This window comes from Protopterus annectens, chromosome 5.part0 (assembly GCF_019279795.1).
Source record: "Protopterus annectens isolate FY-2018-M chromosome 5.part0, PAN1.0, whole genome shotgun sequence".
In the NCBI taxonomy this organism is placed as follows: Eukaryota; Metazoa; Chordata; order Ceratodontiformes; family Protopteridae; genus Protopterus; species Protopterus annectens.
The window spans coordinates 1,215,658,812-1,215,683,422 of record NC_056735.1 but is presented as its reverse complement, the minus strand read 5'-3'; positions in this window follow the sequence as shown (position 1 = coordinate 1,215,683,422).

Sequence of the window (24,611 nt, the reverse complement as noted above, 5' to 3'; positions counted from 1 at the left end):
GGTGACTACTGTCTGATCTAGTCTGTCATCCTGTTCATCACTACTGCAAATAAGAAAGGCCTCAGAGCTTATCTTTGATGTAATCCCACCTCCACCTTAAATGCATCTGTCACTTCCACTGCAGATCTCACCGCTGTCACACTATCCTTGTACATATCCTGTACACTCTTGCGTACTTCTCTGCCACTCCAGACTTCCTCATACAGTACCACAACTCCTCTCTAGGCACCCTGTCATATGCTTTTTGTAAGTCCACAAAGACACAATGCAACTCCTTCTGACCTTCTCTGTACTTCTCCATCAACACTGTCAGAGCATACACTGCATCTGTAGTACTCTTTCCTGGCATGAAACCATATTGCTGATCACTAATCGCATCCCTTTCTAACCTAGCTTCTACTACTCTTTTCCATGATTTCATGCTGTGACTGATCAATTTTATCTCTCTGTAGTTACTACAGCTCTCCACATCACCCTTATTCTTAAAAATCGGTACCAAAACACGTTTTCTCCACTCCTCAGACATCCTCTCACTTTCCAAAATTTCATTAAACAATTTCTCCTAAACACCTCCAAGCTTCCACAGATATGTCATCTGGACCAACAGCCTTTCCATTCTTCATCCCCTTCATAGCTATTTTTACTTTCTCCTTGCTCATCCGTTATACTTCCTGATTTACTATCCCCACATCATCCAACCTTCTCTCTCTCTCTCGTTTTCTTCATTCATCAGCCCCTCAAAGTACTCTTTCCATCTGTTCAACATACGCTCCTCGCTTGTGAGCACGTTTCCCTCATTATCCTTTATCACTCTTACCTGCTGCACAACTTTCCTAGCTCAGTCCCTCTGTCTAGCTAGTCAGTACAGGTCCTTTTCTCCCTCCTTAGTGTCCATCCTTTCATACAACTCTCCATACGCCTTATCCTTGCCCTTTGCCACCTCTCTCTGTTATGCACCTCACCTCCTTGTACTTCTGTCTACTTTAATTTCTCTGACAGTCCCACTTCTTCGCCAACCTCTTTCTCTGTATACTCTCCTGTACTTCCTCATTCCACCATCAGGTCTCCTTGTCCTCCTTTCTCTGTCCAGATGTCACACCAAGCACCTTTCTAGCAGTCTCCCTTACTAGCTCTGCTGTAGTTCTCCAGCTGTTTGGTAAGCCACCCACTGCCTGTCTTAACTCTTCTCTGAACTCCACCTCGCAATCACCCTTTTCAGTTTCCACCATTTGATCCGTGGTGCTGCCCTCACACTCCTCCTCCACTTGATCACCAACGTCATTATACAGACCACCATTCTATGTCCCCTAACTACACTTTTCCCCCCATCACCACTTTACAGTCTCCAATCTCCTTCAAACTGGCCCTCCTACATAAGATATAATCCACCTGTGTTCATCTCCCTCCACTCTTGTATGTCATCCTATGCTCCTCCCTCTTTTTAAAATGTGTATTCACCACAGCCATGTCCATGCTTTTTGCAAAATCCACTAACATCTGACCTTCTGCATTCTTTTCCTTAACACCATACCTACCCATCACTTCCTCATCCCCTCTGTTCCCTTCACCAACATGGTCATTGAAATCTGCTTCATTCACCTCTCTCACCCTTGGGTACAGTCATCACCACTTCATCCAACTCGCTCCAAAATTTTTCTTACTCATCCGTCGCACACCCAACTTGCTGAGCATATGCACTAACAACATTCATCATTACACCATCAGTTTCCAGCCTCGTAAATATCACTCTGACACACTTTTCACTTCCAAAACACTCGTGGGATGCTGTTCCTTCAGGATAACCCCTACCCCATTTCTCTTCCCATCCACACCATGATGAACCCGCTTCCAGTCCACTTGGCCTTGCTTCCCTTCCACCTTGTCTCTTCCACACACAAATATATCAACCTTCCTTATGTCCATCATATCAGTTAGCTCTCTCCCTATACCAGTCATACTGCCAACATTCAAAGTTCCTACCCTCACTACCGCACTACTAATCTTTCTCCTCTTTTCCTGCCTTTGGGCATGCCTCCCCCCTCTTCTTCTTCTTCGGCCAACAGTAGCCCAGTTTCCGCCAGCTTTTTTGACTTTAGCCATTAGGGTTGGTCTTTTTTTCTTTTTTCATAGCAGGAATGTTTGCCTGTTATCCCCTGTGTCCAATAAGCCGTCTAGTTTTAAAAAGTGCTCCTCGTATGGTTGGGAGGTGCCCTATTCTGACTCGCATGAGGACTGCATTTATTGCTTGGGCGCTATGCACCTGGAATGTGATATTTCTGCCACCTTTAACCCCAGGACTTTGGCGGAGCACCACAGTAAGCTTTTATAAAGCCTTTAAAAGGTTTGATTCAGGGGGGACCCTTTGTTTCCTCTTAGAGGGTTCCTTTATGGATCCTAATAAGCAGATTTCTTCTTTACTATCTGTTCCTTCCAAGAAACCGTGGCTGAATCCTTGGTCCACGGATCCGACTCCAGCCTGAACCATCTTGGATCCGAGGTCTTCAGTTCAGAGAGCTGCATTGTTTTCTTCCGGATCCAGGGCTGCTTTGGATCAGAGACCCTCTGATCTAGCCAGGGTCAGGCCATCCACTGATCCGACCAGTTTGTAGAAATCGATTGCTTCTTCGGCTCTGCCATCAGATCCAGCAGGCTTGTAGGATCCAGTTATAGTTCTTGAGGAGGTAGCTTCTCCATTTACATCCAGGCAGGTAGTTCAGTCACTTCCGAGGCCTCTGAGTCTAACTGAGGAACACCACCACAATCGTTAGTCTCCTACAAAGTCCACTCAGTCCATCTCCTTCCTCCAGGAGTCTGTTACCCTTTCACATGCACAGGATGTTGAGGAGCTTCCTCAAGGCCCAAATAGAGTTGGGGCTCCTGGCTTCTCCATCCCATGCAACCTTAGTTAGTCATTCTCCTCTTTCATCCCCAGTGGTCTTGGAATCTCAGGACCCAGACTCCTGCTGTCAGATCCTAGCAAGGCAGAGTATTCCCCTTTTCTTGATCCCCGTCAGGGTCCCTGACCTGCTCTGTTCCTTTGCTCTCAGACCAGAGTAGGCCCCATGCCAGAATGGTTGGTGCTGGCTCTGCGAGGGCAGGATTGGATACTGTTCTTTTGGACAGGTCCCTTCTTGGGGTGTTGGCCTTCAACAGCTCTGAACCGGTATCATATGGGGATCATGGTTCTGTTTCAGGGTTCATTCTTCCTCTGGCGGACTTCCCCCTCTGAGACTGGGAACAGGAGCGCTTCAGTCCCTCTGCCTTTTGGGTGGTACAGAGGACCTTCTCCAGGACAGGAGTTTCATCTACCGCCTCTCTGGGTCCATCTTTGCCTCTCTCTATTTTGGCTGGGGAAGCCTCCCATCTGTCTAGGGTCAACCCTCATACTTGAGCCTTCAGGTGGTTTTCTCCTCTTGAGTAGTGCCAGATTCTTCAGAGTCCTCCCCGAAACCCCCATGGAAGAAGTACATTATAAGAGAGTGCAAAAGAAGGCACTTGGACTCTTTCAGATTCCCTCACCGAGGACACGGACGTTGATGGAGATGGGTCCCCAGATCTCAGCCCAGTGATGTCTCCTTTGGGAACATCCTTGAAATTCATAAACAGAAGGGCGAATGGTGTCTCTAACCCCCATCTTTGGAGGAGTCTGTTTCTGAAGACCTTTTGGATGGGCCCGTCTACTTATGGGTGTCGTCCCCCCCCCCCCCCTGCTGATGAGCTGATCTGTTCGCCAGCAGAGCCTGAAAAGCCCAGCACTGTGGAGTCAGTCCACAACAGAGCAGACAAATCCCTCCGCTGTCCTGTAGACCGTGCTTTCTGGAACAAGGGAGTTCTCGTCAATGCCGTCATGCTTGCCGCTGCCACTAAGACTGAGCTGGTAGCGCAGAGCTCTACAGTGGATCCCCCGAATAGGGAGTCCCAAGTGATAGACTGTCTTGGGAAGGGAGTGTATGCCTAGACTACATTTGGACTGGGGGCAGTTAATTACTAGGCACACTTTACCTGCCTCTAAAGGGATTTGATACAAGAAATTTCCACTTCCCTTACAGAGTTATTGCTAGCAGAGGACTTCAAAAACGTATCTCCCAAGCTTTCTACACTGATGTCTCTTGTGAACTCCTCTGACGTTAATTTCCAATGCTGCCAAAGCTACTTCTCAAGCAGCAGGTACTAGCATAGCTATAAGGCATCGTGCTGGTTTACATTTATGTGGATTTGCAGAACCCTTCAAAGCATCATTTACCAATGCTCCCGGAGATGGTTCCACTGTTTTTGGACCTTCTGTGAAGGACACTTTGACCCACAGTGAGCAGGAAGAGAAAACTATGCCCATGGCTGAGATCAAGCTTTTCACTCGTAGTTTCTTCTAAAGCCCTACAGAGGAACTAGGAAGGTATGGTTCCGGAGTCCCAGTCTCCCTTCCATGACACTGCTGAGGAAGGAGGAGAGGTTTCAGTGGCTACCACCACCCTAGGGGTGAGGGGGTGGGTCTACAAAATCAGGGCCCCAGGGGTCCCTTCTCTGAGCAGCCCTGCCACCACTCCTGAGATGTTGCCCAATGGCTCTGCCCTAGAGGCAGTCAGGGGTCGCATTTCACTTTACCCACTAGCCTGGACAAATATTACCTCCGATAAGTGGGTGTTAAACATAGTTTCCAGGGGATATCTGTTTCCCTTTTCAGGACCTCCTCCCATATGAACTTACCTCCCCAACATTCCACCCAGTCAGAGGGAGTTAGCATTCTGGAAGCTCATCTTCAAAAAAGACCCATCCAAGAGGTCCCAGCAGGACAAATAAGATCCAGTGCTTATTCTTGTTTCTTTTTAGTGGCAAAAAAGATGGGGGACTATGTCTGTTTTGGATCTCAGCAAGCAAAATCTATCAGCCAAAAAGTCCAAGTTCCTGATGTTACCTGATAAGAATATTCTGCCTGTCTTATGCAAGAATGATTGGATGTGCTCCGTGGATCTCCAAGATGCCTACTATCGCATCAAGATAGATGGACGTAAAGGAGACAACTTTGCTTCCAGCTAGGAGCCAATCATTACCAGTTCAGAGCCCTACCCTTCAGTCTTGCCGCAGTCCCATGGTTGTTCACCAAATGTATGCCAGCGGCTCACCTGCAGCTGCAGGAGTTTCAGGTCTTTCCATACCTCTATGATTGTCTCTTCACACCACCTTCGAGGTATCGACTGCTTGAAATAATCCATTATGTTCTTCCCCTCTTCAATCATTTGGGGAATACTGTCAACCTTTTGAAATCCAATCTGGTCTCCACACAACAGTTGGAGTTTATAGGAGTCCAACTAGACTCATTCTCCGAGATTGCAGCATTCCGTCTACTCTGGGTCCAGTTCATCTGGAACAGGCCACATCGACCTTAGACCTGTCTCTTACCCGTGTTAACTTGTTTCATTGAACCCTAGGATCCATGGCTATTGCCATTCAGCTCCATTACTCTAGTAAGTTACCATATGCAGGTTTTACAGTGGACCTTAGCGGTTCAGTGGTCGGCTCTCTCAGTCCATGTCCATAAAGCTGACACCCGTGTGCAAACGACACCTTCCTTGATGGCCTCAGTCTCTTCCTCATAGACAAGCCTTTTTCTCTTCCTCTGCCCAAGGCCATGGCAACCACAGACGCTTTTGGTGTGTGGCATTTCCAGGAGAGGATTGTCCAAAGTACTAGTCCTCCATAGAGACCAAGTTGCACATAAATGTCCTAGAGATGAGAGCAGTTCTTCTATTGTTGCAAGCCTTTCAGGACTGCCTTCCTCTGGGGATGATTGCAATTCAAACGGACAAACATGACTGTGGTCTGGTATGTCAAAAAGCAGGGGGGGGGGACACACTATCTTACCTGTTGTGCAGAGAGGCTGTGGGAATGAGTGATGCCCTCCAGTGTGCTTCCTTCTTGCAACGCATATTCCCTGAGACTCCAGCGTGTTCGACAAACTCAGAAGATATATCTCGAGTCCTCACAAGTGGTCCCTCAATCCCACAGTTGCGAAGCAGATTTTCGACCGCTGGGTCAGTCATGCTGTGAAAATCTGGCCAAATGGAAAAGTCTTTTCTGTGATGTGAACACGGGCATTGATCATCACAGCAATACACTTCAAGTAATCTGGCAACAGCTATTTGCCAAGGGCTAAGCTTAACTTTCATTATAGTGCATCTTTCTGTTACTGCTTCCCTCCTCATGCACCCCCCACTCTATATTATACTGAAGCTTTTTCTCTCTGGGCTCGTACAGCAAAAACGCACCCAGTAAACCTGTGCCACCTTCTTGCAGCCTTAATTTCATGCTGAACAAATTAACTGCTTAACTAGCACATAAAGTCCTTTTCCTGGAAAGCCTTGCTTTCCGTGTTTACCACCACATCTAAGACTATCTTTGCTTTACACCACTGTATGTGAAGCGACAGTCTTTCACAGAACGTGTGAACCTTGCAACTAAGCCTTCCTTTGTTCTATGTGGTGTAAGGATTAGCTTTTAACTAGGTTTTCCAGTTTCAAGTCTTGTAGTCTAACTCAAAAAGCAAAGGTGAAAGGCTTTTACATCTTATAGATATTTACAGGCAACTTCAATTTTAGCCATTGTGACTTAACACATTTCTGCAATATGAGGAGTTGTCTTTGTGCCAAGCATACAGAGCAGACTTGTCTTAAAGCGACCCTATCTAAATGATTACCAGATTACATCACCTTCTTTTCAGACCATGTTTAACACTTAAGAGGAGCAAGTAGAACCAGCTCTACCCAGGCAGCAGTAACCTTTGACAGTGATTCAGCTTGGAGCATCTGTGAGACAATCTCTGATTATTCTACATCCTTTTTCAGACATTTGCTGAATTTTAATTTAAGGAGCTGGGTATGTTTTACTGTAGCTGCCATGTAGTGGTTTGTGATTCTCCCATGGTGACCGATCTTACTTTATACTCAACGATAAGGAATTAACTGCAGCTGTGACTCGTATGATGAACACTATTCAGCTGTGTGAATTTGCTGACCATAATGGTAGTGTGTATTGGGTTGCTGCTGCAGTACTGATTCCTACCCTCCTATGTACTTTCTTTGGAAATGGCTGGTTCTCGAAAAGGCAAAGCATTCAGCACATTCTGTAATGTCATTACTGCACTGTATTTTACAAGAGGCCATTTTTAAAATGTACTGGGCACCCCCCCAGCAACTACACACACGTATATATTTATTTTTTAAGGGGAATCTGCCAGTTTATTCTGATAACTGTGCAAGTAGACTAATTGAAAGACCCTTTCAGACCATAACCTGGGCATCATTGTGCAAGACTCTCAGAAAATTGTATGTAGACTAAAGAATGCACAGAGTTTTACGTAGTACAATAACACATTAGGGGCACATATGTTACTTATAATTATGCAAGTGGTTTTTACAGTATGTACAATTAAGGTACACGTTCAACTAGTGGTCATATGTTAAAAGAAAAATGTGTTTGCAGTATGAGCAGCAAGAACTAGCCATTGCCATGGAAGCAAGAGCATTTGGTGTCCTTAAACAGTTGTTTCCAAAGTCTCTCTTCGCTTGGCCCAACTGTTTGCAATCAGCTACCTGCAGAAATGAGGCAAGAGATGGATCTTTCGCCTGTGGAGGTTTTAATATGAAGTCTAATAGCAGTGTCAGTGGAATAACTTGCATCACAATTGCCTTTGGTGCAGAACGTTGTGGGTTCTTTTCCCACATGGGGCAGATTGATTGCTGACACTGCAGTGCAGCGCATGAGTGGTACTGTGTGCTGTCATTTGAATGAAATGTTAGCTTGAGGTCCCTTCTGCTTGTGTTGGTGGTAGCTCAGGTGGATGTAAAAGATCCAATGGCACATATCGGAGTACAGGGAGTTCCCTGATACTCTAGCAAAATTTCCACTGTAGTATAAATACTGTCTCGTGGCTACTAGTTATGTGGGACTAATTCAGTCAGCTAAGGATAGATCAATAAGTAAAGAATGCTGTCTACTTGGCTTTCTCTAAACATGTAGTTAGGCTTCTTTTCTGTGTGTGTGTGTGTGTGTGTGTGTGTGTTGGGGGGGATAGTGTCCTATTTTTAACAGCTTGTAGTCTTGACCACTAAGTGGAAATGTGGTGCTGACATTTACAGGTAGACCGATGCACTGAAACTGAGAACCCAATAGTGTGTGTATCTCACGTGACCATAAAAATCACAAATAACCAAACAGAGGTCCACATAGTCACCGGTAGATACAGATATAAACAGGATGCCACTGCATCAGAATGAAGCCAACAGCTGGAAAAAATCAATTTGTGCTATAAAAAACATTAAGCGCTATCATCCCAGTAACCTCAGGACTTGGTCAGAGCATCTTGCAAATTAAAATACTGCACTTTATTGAAAGACCAAACAATTTATTTAATAATTAAACTTTTTGTGAGCTTAAAGTATAACAAATCAACAAATTAGTAAAATCTTTTCTAAAAACACTCCATGCCAAGTCATATAAAACAGCTAAGGTAAAAGAAAAAAATAGTGAACTTGAATTTACAATATTATCATAACTTAGCAGCCCTAGTTTTTAACACAGAATAAATTGAGATTTCTTCATTGAAACCAAGTGGAGTGGTAGCATCTAGTCGAATTTACTACACTAATTCTCTGTATTCCATACAATTTTCCCACTGTTCACCTCCCAGATACATTGGCAGTTGTACCGCTGTAGAAGTTGGCGGTGATGTTTAGGGATCTGTAAGAACAGATTTGCATAATTGGTTTATAGTTGTTAATGTTGTACATTATATTTCAGTTTGAATGTAAGGTTGCAAGAGGGACCCCCTATCCGATTTAAGGGATAAATATATTTTTAGCTAAGGTATTACAAGCTGTAGGGTGAGGTGGTTTATAATTCTGTAGTATAATCTTAGCTGATGGAGTGTTTTGCTAATAAGATTTTTAGTATGCTTGGCCAATGAAAGAGTAGGGTCCAAAGTGATCCCCAAGTACTTCTGTAATTAGTGACAGAGGGTTTCTGTTTTAGTAATAATTAGACTTTGGGATTTAGAGTTTTTTACAGGGTGGCAAATATCACTATGTTAGACTTAGGGGGACTTGTTAGGAGCACGTTTTTATTTATCCAGTGGTGTAAATCTGTAAAACTAGATTGCAGTTTCTGATGAAAGTTGAGTGTTTTAGATGATTCAAGTACTATGATGTCATCTACATAAAGGACCAAATTCCTAGGGGTTTTACAAAGAGTTAAGCCATTTATTTGGTCCCCATTACAGGGCACGCTTGTTGGAGAACATAATGCGAAAAGAAAGCATCTCAGGCTGGTTTTCCTTTAAGCTGTTTGTCAGCCAGGGTCTTTGTCTTTGGGCAGAGACAGCTGTGAGGACATCTGGAAGCTCTTGTAGTTATCCTAGATGCTAGACATCTGCCTGCAGTTACTTCCAGTCTGTAATGAGTTGTACCACAGCAGTGATCACTATGGAGGAAGCTAATTTGGTGGTCCCCTGTCATAAGCAAACCCTACAACAGGAGGAGGAAACTGATGCAGAAGAAGGTGAAGTCCCAAGACTGGAAAGACTCCCTTATCAGCCTCAGCAAAAGGTTGAGAGATCTCATCAAATCCTCTAAAGCTAGCTATGAAAACAGAATTGCAGCAGATGGTAGACAACTACAAGGCCTTCTATAGTTATGTAAAGTATCTCCATGGCAATACCCAGATTTTCTCTGAGCTACTGCACAATGGCATCTTCTATACCAAGCCAACAGATATTGCAAGTATACTGGCGAACAGATTCAGTGCTAAATTTACCCCCCCCCCCCCAAGGACCAATCACAATACCAGTAGATAGCCAGGCACCCAGTATTACTGCTGCACAAGTTAAAACAGCGCGGTCAAAGGTCAAGAATACAGCTTCTATGGGACCTGACCGTATCCCTGGCTGTGTTCTACATGAACTACAGAGTGAACTGGCACCTCACCTGTATGCCCTGTTCAGTCACAGCCTCACCTCAGGCTTTGTCCCTACCAAATGGCGCACTGCTACAGTCATCTCTCTCCACAAAGGAGTGACTACAGACCCTGGGAACTATCACCCCATTAGCTGGACTACTCTAATATGTAAAACTATGGAACACATAATCATGGACCTAATAAACCAGGATATAGGGAATCTCCAAACTGGATCCTACACAGTTTGGTTTTGTGAAGAGTAGATCATGCCTACTCATCTTGGTTGACTTCTTTGAGTCAGTAACTGGAGCAGTGGATGAAGGTAAGGTGGTTCATACAGCCACCCTTGATCTGGCCAAGGCCTTTGATACCATTCTCCACTCAGGAATCATAGAAAAACTTACTAAGCTAAGCATCAACCCCTAAATCACTAGGTGGGTTGCAAACTGGCTCACAGATAGAACTCAGTGTGAAAGTAGCTGACTCCAAGTCAGACTGCCTACCAGTCACGAGTGGAGTCCCACAGGGTTCAGTCCTGGGTCATGTACTGTTTGATATCTACTTCTCTGAAGTCCAGGCCAACACAAAGGGACTCTAGCTGACAAAGTTAGCAGATGATTGCAAGTTGGGAGTTAACTCCCCAAGTGATGCTGACATCCTACAGAAAGGCCTAAATGAGACCAACAACTGGTATCAAAACCATGGCCTTAAGCTCAATGACAAAAAAATGTGTTTTCATCCCCTTTGGGGAAAAGCCTGGTTCCCTTGAATTACCACATTGATGGTAGTCCACTGAACACAGAAGGCATTATAAGGGATCTGGAAACGCAGGTTGACAGCAACCTCTCTTGACCACCACATTGCCACTATAGTTAGAAAGTCCTATGTGGCACATCTCAAGGGTTTTGTATCCAGGAAGAAAGAGGTCATTGTCTCCCTCTACTCTTCTCGCATTAGGCCGTCATCTTGTACAACACCCCATTTGGCATGTACCTCACTAGCCACCTGAAACAACTGGAGAGGCCGCAAAAGTACCTCACAGAGGATCGTAGGACGTAAACACTTGTCCTATATGGATAGACTCAAAAAAAAAAAAAAAAAAACTCCAGCTATTCTCTGTCTCATCGCCTACTTAGAGGCGATCTCTGCTTGACTTGCAAAGCCATGTCTGAGCCAGCTCTGTTAGAAATGCTACATCTAAAGAAATCCCAATCCCTCTGCACCACAAGCTCCAGAGACCTCAACCTCATTACCACAATCAACGGAACATGCTGGAGGGATAGGTTCATAACCCAGAGACTGCCCATACTATGGAATAGACTTCCCATACATGTCAAAGCAGAGCACCTCACTGGCCCTCTTCAAGAGAAATCTTGATGAGTGGATGGGAAATAGAAAATTCACCCCGGGGATCACTCCAGTGGCTCTACTCAACTGAGGCGCTAGGCACTAAGGTTGGGTGGCACGATGCCAGGGTAATCCTATGGGCTAGGCTTGTAAAGGCTCCAGGGCCATTAGCCTATTAAACACCTATGAACCTATTTGTGGTAGAAAAAAATTGCTTTATAGTCGATTGTCTTAAAGATTATTTGGTCTTGATCATCACAGGGTTTTTTTTGTAATTCTACTGATTTCCTTTGGCCTTGAAAGCTATGCCTTGTGAATTGTGTGTCTGTTGTAGATGTGTATCATTAAAAATTTCCACATAGCTTATGTTTTGACCATAAATATAATACATATAACAAGTGCTCCAGATATAAACACTGTACTTTGAATGTTTAAAACAGAATGTCTTTAACCTTCACACTAACACTTTTGAAACATTGAACTTTTTTTTTTAAGAAACCGGTATTTGTGATGCTTGCAGAAACCAGGAATCCTATAATTAGTTTTTTTTTTAAATTAATCTTGATTTCAATTTTCTAAAACCAGAAGGATGAAGATTCATCTCGTGATATTTGTTGTCCTTTGGTTTCCAATTGTTCTTCCTTAATACACGAAAGTAATTGTGCATCAAATGCAATGTACCTCGGTACACTTGCATACTCAGCTGTACATCTTGTTGAATACTTATTTCTTGGTACCTACATGTTAACACCTTATTATATATTCTGTCTTTCTAGTAAGAAATGGGCACAAAACATAGTACAAATGCCAACTAATCTGGTAAAGATTTAAATGACTTTGTGCCACAGGGACTCTGAGAGATTTCCAATGGAACTGGGTCTGCATCAGGATTCAGATGCAAGCCCACTGCTGTTCATACTGTTAATGGACTACATTAAGAAACATGTTGGAGAGGTCAGAAAAACAGCAAAGCTGCTTATGCAAATGATGTGGCATTACAAACTGACTTTGCACAAGAACTTGCACATATGATGGAAATGGAATGCAAAACTGAGGGCAGATGGGATGAAACTGAGTGAAGATAAGACAGTTATGACAAAATGACATCAAAAGAAGCCGAAAACTGAACTAGAAGGGAAAAGTCGAACAGCTCAACAGTCTTAAGTATCTGGGAGGGGTAGTTGAGAAAAAGCCAGCTATGAATGAGGAGTCATAACTAAAATCAGAGGGGCTGCAGCCAACTGACAGTGTCAGGGGTAATAAAGAATACCTAAGAAGATGAAAGTTAAGGTGTACAAAACAGTGGTGCAATCAGTACTACTGTATGTTACAGAAACATGGGCAGTTTAGGCAAAGCAATGAAAACTAGAGGTGATGGAAATTAATTGCACAAGAAGGGGTAGTAAGATGCCTATCGGAGGTCAGTCTAAGAAATGAGGACATTAGTGCTCAAATAGCTCCAATTGTAAGCAGTTAAAAGTGGTTTGTCATATATGCAAGAAAGCTAAATGGTAAGACTGGGTACAGATAAGGAAGTAAGAGATGAAAAGGGGGTGCGAATGGAGAGATGAAAAGTCAGTAAGCAGAGTACTAATGCTGAAATTTAATTAATCCTCTAGTTTTGGTGAGTACCTTCATGAGGTGGACCCCATTTTCTACAAAATCTCACCAAGGCAACAGTGATTATATAGACTGTATTTGTATAGCATATATCATGGACAGAAGTAGGTCAGAAATTAAAAACATAGCTGGCTGCCCAAGACCCAGGATAAAAAAAAGTGCCCAGTCCTGGTAGTCGTGCTGGTGCCAAGACTGGAAAAAATGAGTGTAATACATAAACATTCCTACAATGGGGGTTACTCCCAGGGGGAGCATAGCCCCCTCTGTTGTAGAAGGAAGTAGTCCACAAAAATCATAAAAACTGATGGGCCAAAGTAGAGCCATAAAGACAGAGTGGACTATTGGGGATTAGAAAGAAATTATGTAGTGTTACTATTATGCGAAAACCCCAGAATTTCCAGACATAAGATGTACATAAATATTAAGAGATAAATTAGAGGGAAGAGAAATACTTGCACAAGAAAAACTGTCAGAAGCTTCAAATAAAAATTGTGGTCATTAATACAACAGATTTTTAAAAAATAGTATATAGACCAAAAAACTTTCTTCTGTTTGGAAAAAGAAGCATCAGAGGAAGTGTGAAATTATAAACAAAACCCAGATATTTTTGAAAAGTCTAAAAAGAAATAGGGACATAGAAAAGAGAGATTTTTATGCAAAGGCGAAAGCCGGATCGACATAAAGGCAGCCCCAAAGATATTCAAAGAGAAATATAGGCAGAGGCATCAAGACATGGAAAATTTCACAATAAAAAATATCACCGCAATGAGGGAATATAGAAAAGCAGATAAGTAGAAGTTAAAAAAAAAAAAAAAAAAAAGTTATGGAGTGCCTGCCAAGTGAAGGATTTGAGTAGAAGGTCTAACATAGGTTACATCACAGCACGATGCATCTAGTCCCCAAAGTAAGGAGAAACAGGCAGATCAGGAGACGTCTGAAGAAGAAATACAGACATTGGAAAGAGAGATAAGTTGGTGTCCTATCTATACAAGTGAGAAAGCAAAACTAATCAATACAGAAAAAGCAGAAACAAAGTTACTTGAAGAGAAATATAGGCAAAGGAATCCGGACATGGAAAATTTACAATTCAAAAAGTAAAAAGACAGAGGAAAGGTAGAAAAGGAGATAAGTAAAGGAGGAGTTTAAGAAACAGAAACTGAGGTTATGGACTACCTCCAAAGTGAAGGATTCAGTGTAGGAAATCTAATTCAAAAAGCACCCCAAAAGGATAGAGCAATGGAACTCCAAATTATGGGGAAACCAGTAGAATAGGAAGTAATTGGTCAGGTGCCATATGAAGATATTTTGGAGCCTTCCACAGGAAACAAGTATGAACATTCACTTGAAGTTGGACAGCAAGGGAAGGAACTGGAAACTGTGGCAACTTGGACACAGTTAATGTTGAGGAGTGATAGGCTAGAGTTCTCATGACAGAGCAACAAAATGGCACAGGATGAAATTGAAGAGAATGTGCCACAGGAAGATGCAATAGAATTGTCTATAGAATGCCTGCAGGAAATGGAAAACAAAAAAATGTGCCTTCAGTTCAGAAGAAAATGAGCTAAGAGAAGAGTTGCTTGACTTATTAGAGACGCACATTAAGATCAATGAAAGAAATAGACTGCAGAAGGTCAATAAAACCCAAAAAGTCAGAAGTTTGATAAAACAATAATGGACTGTCTGTAGAGATCCATGCAATATAACAGAAGTAAACAGGATGCATTACTTTGCAATTAAATTAATAACTGAAAGTTCTACCACAAGAACACAAGGTAGTGAGGGGAGAGCAAGGGGAGAAATGGGAGAAATCTAATATCCTCATGGAAGTATCGAACATGGAAAACAAAGCAACTAAGACCAGAATTATCACTGTTAAGAGTATAGATGAGAGAACAGATAATTGAAAATACTTGGAAAGATAGACGTGATAAAAGAAATGCGCAGTATTAGAACAGATTAGGTTCTATCATGCACAATCACAAATAAACTAAAAGTTTCAGCACAGGCGGAAAGATTTAAGATACACAGCTAAATATACAGGAAAGGTACAAAATAAGCAATTTATTGATGACCCAAAAAAGTTTTGTAGAGAATTGGGTAACAAGGTAAAAGGAATTAAAAGCCCACCAAAAAAAAGAAGAAAGTTAGTTTGGAGAATTATCTATGAAGATTCAGTGGAACATAACAAAGATGCTAAATGGATAGAAGAAGTAAAGGAAAGAATAAGAAGTTTAAAGGTACAGGATATGAAATGGATGAAGTAAAAGCCAGAGAGATTGAAAGAAAGTTAAGAAAAAGCTCAAATTGGAAAACTCCAGGCCCAGATGCAGTACTGAACGGTTAAAAGTATTAACATCTTTGCATGAAGATTTAGCCATGAGTAAGAACTCTTTATATGCGCACCCCAAACAGACACCAACCTGGCCAACAGGAAAAACAATCCGCCTACTTGAGAGTGAACCTGGAAGCTACCTTAAAAATTAAAGACCAATAACGTGGCTTTCAAAGAAGTATAAACTAAACACTGGAATTGATGCTGGCAGTTTATAGTCATTTAGAAGAAAACTCAATTATGGCAATAGAACAAAAGGGCAATAAAAGAAAGTAATGTGTAACAAAGGATTATTTGTAGTTGGTCATAGTGGAGACTATAAAAAGGGGAAGAATTTAAGTATGGCATGGATTGACTACTAAAAAGCATTTAGTAGTATCCCACATTCATGAATAAGAGTGCTTAAAAATGTATAAGATACGCCCTATACTGATCAACTACATTACAGTGACCATGAAACCGTGGCAATCCACTTTGTAATTAAGCCATGATAAAGGACTAATTATTATTCCTGGGATAAAAATTTAGAGGGGGATATTCCAGGGTGGCTGTCACTGTTGCTTTTCTGCCTTGCCCTTAACCCATTAAGCTGTCTACTTAACAGCTTAGGCCATGGCTATAATTTGGCTCCTACAAAACAAAAAAGTGTAAAGACTTCTCACCTTATCTTAGTCATTGATTTGAAACTGTGTAGCTCATCAGATGAGGAACTGAAAGTACAACTGCAAGTTGTCTAAACTTTTTCAGATGATATAAGAATGTCATTTGGTCTTGATAAATATGTAAAAGCAACCTTTAAAGCAGGAAAACTGCACACCAAGAAAACCTCATTTTGGGACAAAAATGTGATATAAAAGAACTTTAAGAGGGAGTGTATAAATATTTGGGAACTGAAGAAGGATAGACAATAAAACATTAACAAATGTGAGTAAAACGTAGTAAGGATTACTTAAGAAGAGTTAAATTAATCCTGAAAACAGCGTTGACATCTAGAAACAAAATCCAAGCTACAAACCAATTTTTTGTTCTTGCTGTAACTTAGTTTTGGAGTGATTGACTGGCCCCAAAATCTGTTTGATAGTTTAGACAGAAAAACAAGAAGGTTGCTTCATGCTCACCAAATGATTTATAAAAATCAGTGCATACCAAGATTATATATTCCTTGTTCGTAAGGAGGGATGGGCCTCCTTGAAATTGATTACATGTACAGATCTGCAATCGTGGCACTCCACACGTGTCTGCTGACCTCACAAGACCCAAATGTAGTGAAAGTTTTGAAACATGAGGAGAATAAATCTAAGATGACTTCCCTGCTTAACCTAGCGGAAGCATATTGGTGTCAAGCAGGAATGGAAAGCATATTGGTGTCAAGCAGGAATGGAAATCAAACCACAAGTGGATAAAAAATGGGCAGAAACTGAATGTGCCAAAAAACGAAAGAATAAGGTGAAGGACCAGATGAGAAGGGAAGAAATGTGGAAAATGCATAAATATAGTTTCAAGTATAGAAACTTCTGAGAGAACCTCATGGTAATCCGGAATGAACAAAGGAATGGTCGAGGAGAGGCAAATTCAAAGCAAGAGATGAAAGGTTATTATTGGCGGCACAAGCTAATGGGCTGTGTACACGGTTTACAAAGTCCACTGAACATGTGGAGAAACGGTCAAATATAGGTTTTGTAAAATGGCATTGGAAACCGTTGGTGGTTGCTACATATTAATGGCAGAAGGACTGTGTACTGAAAGGAATAATAATGTGGCGAGACTGCTGCACTGGGTATTGTGCAAACCTTATGGTATTGAAGTGGCTGAAAAACACTGGAAACATGACCCATAAAGCATCATAGAAAATGATAGTCTACATCACATGGGATCATCCTTTGCCAGCAGTTCAAAAGAAAAATGCTAGAAAACCAGATATAGTGGTCCACGAAAAGAAGACAAAAGTAGCATTGATCACTGAAAAAGCCAATGACAACAGTGTCCTGTGTACAGAGACACAAGGTCATAAAATATCAAGATTTGCAAGCAGAAACGAGAGCAATGTGCAAGAAAGAGATACCCAGATAGTTCCAGTAGTAGTAGGAACAACGGGTCTTACAAAAAAAAAAAAAAAAAACGTCTGCAGTCATATTTAGATATGCTACCAGTACATGTAACTCTGTACGAGTTGCAGAAGGAGTCCTTGCTGGTGCTGTGAAGAGCACTTTTGGCTGTCATCAGAGTGAAACAATACTAATTTTATAAACTTTAATTGTACTTTGATGTAGGAATGGGGTCCATTCCCATCATGGTATAAGAAACTCAAAAGATTTATAAAAATTAAAGAAGGGAGAGACCAACCTTTAGGAAGCCCACAACCTGTGGGGAAGGTGAACTGCACATAAACCATTTAGATTATTCTAAATCTTGGACAAGAAAGCTGTGAAGACTGACTTCCAAGACGGGAAGCACACTGATGAGTAGCTTAACTTCAGCTTTGCTATTGTGAAAAAAAGAATCTGAGAGGTCAGTAAATATGCCAGTAGGCGGATGTTACTTGTTGCTACCAGACAAGGTAGACCTATTTACTCTAAGGGATCCTTCCTTCATGTACCCCAATTTACATGCAGTGCAGCTTTTAGTCACTGGCTAGTAAGGTACACTGCCTGGATGCCAGCAAAATTAAAAACTGAGAGCCTAAAAGAAAATCAGCTAGAAAAATGAAGATAAGACACTGATTAGGAAGATTCCTGCAGCTGTTCAGCAAAAAGCATTTCAAGCTCCCGAGTTGGTGCAAAATATAGCCAGTAATGTAGAGGACAAAAATCATAAATGCTCAGAGCTGATTACAGTAAACAAAACATTGGAGTATCAGCTCCTATAATAAAATGCTAGAAAAATGGAAGACGCTTTAAACAGATAGTCAGATGAATTGATAAAACTGCAAAAATCAGAGGTTGAAATAAAGAAAAGGCTGGCTGAGTATGAGACTGCTTAAGAAGACATGCTTAAAAAATGGAAGAATTAGAGGACAGAGCAAGGCAGAGCTTTCTATAGAAACTAGAAGAAATGGACTGTGTTTTGAAAGCAGAAGTAAACAACCAGACTGATATTCTACAGCAGGATTTGTTAACTGAAAGGGCACATTGTGTGTGTGCTCCTAGCCATCATAAAGGAGCCAAGACTACCATTAGTAAAGATGGAATCTTGCCAGCAAAAAATCATTGATCTTGACAAAACTGACAGAAGGGCAAAGTATTAAAAGCTGGAAACAGTAGAGTGTTTGTGGAAAATAATTATTCACCATACACCAGGCAGAAGACAAGCAAATGTATTCCACCTGTGATGCCTGTGCCCTGGCCTGGCAATCAAGTAGCCTCAATCCTCACCACTAACACCAGTGAGGGGCGTCCATATAGGGAAAGGATAATTAACATACACACACAGTAAAGCACAATTTCCCTTAAGAGCACACAGAGATCACAGTCAGTATGGGGATGGTTTCTCCCTTTCTTTCCAGGTCCCCAATAAGACTCCCCACTGGCTCAGCTATAGGGTTCAGATCTCAGCCTAGTGGGCATGCTAAAACCTCCAACACCCTCTGTCTAACCAGTGCTTTGTGTCCATGCCTAAGTAGCTCACACACACACACACACACACACACACACACTTTGAGATAAGAGTTTATACAACCACACAGACACTCTTAAGGAAGGCTAGCACATGTTCTCCAGCTGTGCCCCTTTTTGCCCAGTCTAAAAGGTAGTACCAGCTGCCACCACCCACTAATATCAGCTACTCAAAGTCCCTTAAAAGGGTGTCCAATTATTACTGTGCAATATTATTATCCAAATGGTAAGTGTGAGCCAACTGTCAAGGATTATTGTACTTGGTACAGTATCACTATATACGTGCAATGTACTCTTAGAGCTTACATTTTCTCTACACAAGATGGCCACAGTTGAAAGGTTTAAAAGTATTTAATAAATAATAAAAACACAAGAGAATACTTCTTGCTACACAGTACTAGTTAAGCTTTCAGAGATCACAGAGAAATGCATAAAATAATACAGTAGAAAAACACTTAGTCTAAACTTCCTAATTCCTAGCTATTTCTAAGAGAAAACACAGTTGTAAATAACTTGCATATAGAAACAGGCAGTGCTGATGAGATGAATGCTCTCAAGACGGAATGTTCTGAGCTCTCTGATTCTCTCCCTTTAAATTGATAACCTAGAGCTGCTTCACATGACAACATTCTTCACACTTCTCTGGCGCACCCAGGCTAACAAACTACATTTACATTCTTTACACGTGGTCAGAAACAAGAGCAATAGAGGACATTTATACATGCAAATTCTAGGCATTAACTCTGGTCTTAAAACAATAGGCAGGATGCCTCCCTCTAGACATACGGACTCCAAATTTTGATATCACAGTCATAATATGCTTGACTTAGCTTTCTTCCAGCAGAGAGTGCACTGTTAAATTTTTGCAGTTCAATATCCAATGCAGTCTTTTCACTTTTAAGGGAACAAGCCTGTGGCTTACATTTAGTATTTACAAATGACAGAATTACCTACAAAATTCTGTCTGGCTAGGCTGGCAGCCTTCACCTATCTTCACACCAGGAATCAGGGAATGTCAAGAAGGCAGGTGAGCGATTCAAGTTGCTGTATCCAGCTGTCTTCAGAATATTTTTCTGTGAGGATCAAAGTCATTTTTTGATGCAGAACAGGCTAAGGAGGAAATGTAAGACCTTATTCAACAAAACGTGAACCATCAAGTAGAAGATGACTCTACTTCTCGTACTTTTCATTATAAAGGTCATTTATGTATTTATTGATTGACATTTTTTGACTGGGAAAGTCCAACTGGAACAGAAGCCCATTTTCAGTGGCTGCCTGGGGAGAAAAGCTCCACAAACACATGACTGTACAGTATTTTACAAGAGTTTACAGACTTTACAGTTGAAAACTGTACAATATAACAAAATGAGAGACAACTAAATTCCAGGAAGTTGCAACATCAGAGACAGAGTAATTTAATTTACCAGATCTATAAATACACACGCACGCACACACACGCGCACACACACGCACGCACACACGCGCACACACAATCACAGAATAGGGCCTAGCATGGTTTTCCACTGTGGTCATGATATAAGCCCTACCCCAAAAATAAGCCCCAGTTAAGATCGTCGGCACACGATGGACATTTTGAATTATAAGATATTACTGACACCTGTTGACTTGAGGTTATCATACTCTGCTCGCAATTTTCGGACCATTCGGACACCCAACTTCTCTTGGCAGAAAGTCGTAAGATTCTTTCCCTGGGAGTCCTCCGCGATTCTTACTGTAACCCTAATCCTCACTCACACTTTACTTTTGAGATCCTTGGCCCATAAACACTGACAAGTGTTGTTTGATTGACAAGAGTACAGACAATGCATGTAAAACATGTGCACTTGATAACGAATGGCTGTGGTGTCTTCTTAACTGTCGCCATTTTGTGTTGCCACTCCTGTCTTGTAAGTCTTTAAAGGAGAACAATGGGATATTAAAGCAGATAGCTCAACCTGCTGTCTCTTTAGTCCCTGTTATTTGATCCTGGTTCAAAAAATAATCACCCCAGCTTTAAAAAGGAATCCACTCCACTGTTTTACCTCGTAGGCTTCCAACCTTTCTATAATGTTTTAGTTTCAGTATTAAAACCCAGTTGAAAAACCTCTAGCTGGCTCTTAATTACTGATATAATGTCTGCCAGACTACTTGCTGTAGTTACCAGGATATTTCCTCCTGCAAAGTGATGTAACCACTGCCTTATTTGCAAGCTCTATAGAAGAGGCAGTGAACCTCCCATATAGCAATGTCAGATCTGCCTTGCCCAGCCTACTTAGGGTTGCCACCTTCCTTGGTGGCAAAAACCAGAGTAAAGCCACAACCCTCGTGTCACCAGTAACATCGCCCACCCCCTCTCCCACCCACATTCCACCCATTTTGTGATGTTGCTATGATATCATTTGGCTGAGAACATCCACTTTTCCATTTCTGCTGCCTGCTTTCAGCTGATTTACTATGCTTTTCTGTAAAAAGAAAAAAGAAAAAAAAAAAGCATAGTAAATCAGCCGAGCCGGTTTACAAACTCCGATAGTCTGTTTCCTTTTTGAAACAGAATACTGGAGTTTGTACAGTGTTTTCTGGACTACCGGAGAATCAGTTTGATTTCCGGATAGTCTGGGAAAAAAAGTGGAGGTGTGGCAACCCTAAGCCTACTCTATTCTAATCTAAATGACAAATTATAATCTCAGTTTTCTGAACAGCCCTACTGATATGTGACAAAGTACAGTGAGGAAGTACAGGGAACAGTACAGTAGCATGAATAAAGAGCATACATTTGCGATGACCATGAGTACACATTAATTGGATCTTTTTACATAGGAAGCAGATGGTCTGTCACAATTAATAGACAACACTACATAAGATTACATGAAGTATCTTAAATTACCCACTTAAAAAAACATGGGACTACTGTCATGCAAGTACGTGAAATATATCCTGTTTATAGTCTATCAGTTAGCTATTTAACCAAACTGGAAGGAAAGAAACTGGGAGTTTGATGGTTTGCAAAGCTGTGATTTCTTCCAGTGCTGTGGAGCTCAGATCTAAATTTGAAAGCAGGAGGAGTGCAACAAAAAAGTGCCCCACTGTAAGGAAGGAAAGGCTGTGACAAAACAGTACATTAGTCAGGTCACCTGCTGTGATCTGTCAATCACATGCAGATAATGGGTCAAATTACCCTTTGCACTTTGACAGCTAGGGAAGGTAGGTGTGAAGGGGGAGGGGAGACACTTTGAATGACAATTCAGGTGTCTCGGAAGAAATCAAGTTAGCATTTCTAAGAGGAAGCAGCAGTAAAATGCACTTTTCAGTTCTGTTCTGTGGAATTTGCGCTGCTTGTGTTTGAAGTTGTCATTGAAAAAGGAAAAAATGTTAACCAAAACTTGGTGACTACAACACAGCAGTGAATGTCTAAAATCAGTGCAGTCACCGGAGCTTTAGGGAAAAAGTGGCAGGTATGATGCAGTTATTTAGAGACAAACATTGAATTCTGGGATACCTAGAGGCAGACTAAACAATCATAATTACTTCAAGATGCCAGACCCCATGTGGTCAGACTCAGAAATTTTGTATAAAATACTTGAAAACCTGTAAATAGTCCTAGAGTGGTGGTAAAATGAAGGAAATGCCAAACCATGATGAAATATGTTTGAGTCTGTGGGAACAGTTTTCCTTTAACCCCCCCCCCCCAAACAAAATGCATGCAAAAAGAAAGAGGTATTCCATTGAGTACAAGAAAGGAAGCGTGGAGGACTCCTGGGGAAAGAATCTGATGGCTTTATGCAAATAGAAGAAGTTGGATGTCCGAATGATCTGAAAATGGCATGCAGTGTACGATAACCTCGGTCAACAGGCCAACGAGGGAAATGCTAAGAAGTGCAAGTGTGGATCAGGTCGGCAACCATTATTTCCTGAGCTGGAGGACATAATCTGTGAATGGATTAACAGGAGAGCAAAGGCTTTGGTTGTGCCCAGGGCTGATATTCAAGCATTTGCCCTTGCAAATCAAAGCATCACAACATTGGCTGGATGGCTTCTTTCAGTGATATGAACTGTCACTAAGATGATCAACAACACTTCTCAAGCCAGAAAATACTGAAGTTATTAAATGTGCACTTGAATTCAAGTCCTTTGTTGATGGCATCGACTTTTCTAAATACCAACTCTCCAATATGTTTGTTATGGATGAAACTGCAGTATTGATGGGCCAAGGATCTCAAACAATAATTGATCAGAGGGGTACCTAGTCAATCTGCATTCCCTCCACTGGTTACGAAAATCCATGGATTAAAAGTATTTTAGCAATTTGTCTAGAGGGAAAGAAAACCCCACCTCTAATCATTAGTAAGGACGAGAAAGAAGGTTGAACATGTTTCAGGCATTTACATTCTTGAAACCGAAAAAGCCTGGTGCACACAGTTATAAGGAAGTGGGTCGATGTAATGCTGCCACTTGTTTATTGAGGTGGAGAAAGAGGTCTGCTAGTGTGGGATTCAGCCAGCAATCACCATGCTAAAGATATGAAGAAATTCCTTGCACGGACAAGAATAGATGAAATAATGATTCCAGCAGGAATGACTGCCTTTCTCTAGAATCTTGATATTGCAATAAAGCCATTCAAGGACGATTTGCGCATGGAACTCTGACTTAATTGAAAATACAATGGAGGGAAATCAGCATAGAAACTTTGTGAAGCCTAGTTTACAAGAGGTTGTGACTTGGGTGAAAAATTAAAGGGATAAATTAACTGACAGCTGTGTTGCCAATGCACTACGAGCAGGCTATTTGGACAAATATCTCATTTAAGGAGAGCTCTATTGCTAGGTGTGGCAGATTGGGGCCAATGTTTCTACAGTAAATGGAGTTGCAAGAAATTCAGGCCGGAATTCGGGGGTTGGAGACTTATGACAGTGTTCCATAAGATGATGACATGACTGTATTTGAATAGTATTTCCGTTATTGGGGCAACCAAATAGATTGCTTCCGCTTTCAGCTGTCAGCAAGCTCTTGTCAGTTTTTTTGACTTAATTGTTTTACGGTAATGTTTCATTATCAAGGGGTAATTACAAAGTAAGGCCACTAGTTCCCAGACTTCATTTCTGACTTTCAATCATTATTCTCTTACGGTTTGAATAAGGAATAAAGAAAGCTTCACCACTCAAAAAGTGGCAGTTATTCACTTGTTTTATTACCCTCCTCCAATACACATGTATTGAGATTTTTCTGCACTTTCTGTTAAGCATGAAATATTGCACTATGAAAGCCAAGGTGCAGATATTCTGAAGTTGGTTTGTTGCAGTTTTTATGTGGACTTCTCACACAATAACAGAAAAGTACCAAATAAATGTCTATGTTTGTACATGAATAAATGTCAATTTTTGTATATGAATAAATGTAGATTGTTGTACGGAGGGGGGGGGGGTAAATAAGGCATTTCCTGATAAGCCCTAATGCGTGTTTTGGAGAGGGGGAAAAGTTAAGACCCGGTCTTATTTTCGGGGGAAATACGGTTTTCTGTTCTCTGGTTTTGTTTTACATTATTTGGTAAAACCCAACTATGTGGGGGGGGCTACCCCCACACATCCTCCAATGTGGGGAGCTGTGCCCCCACACCCCCTAACTATATATACTAACACGAGGATCACACTGCAGTGGGGAAAAGGACATGTACCTTTGACTTGCCTTAGAGTACGACTAGTCAGTGAAATGAGTTTTGTTGATTTTTGTCTCTGTGAAATGGTCTTTCAGTAAAGTGATAC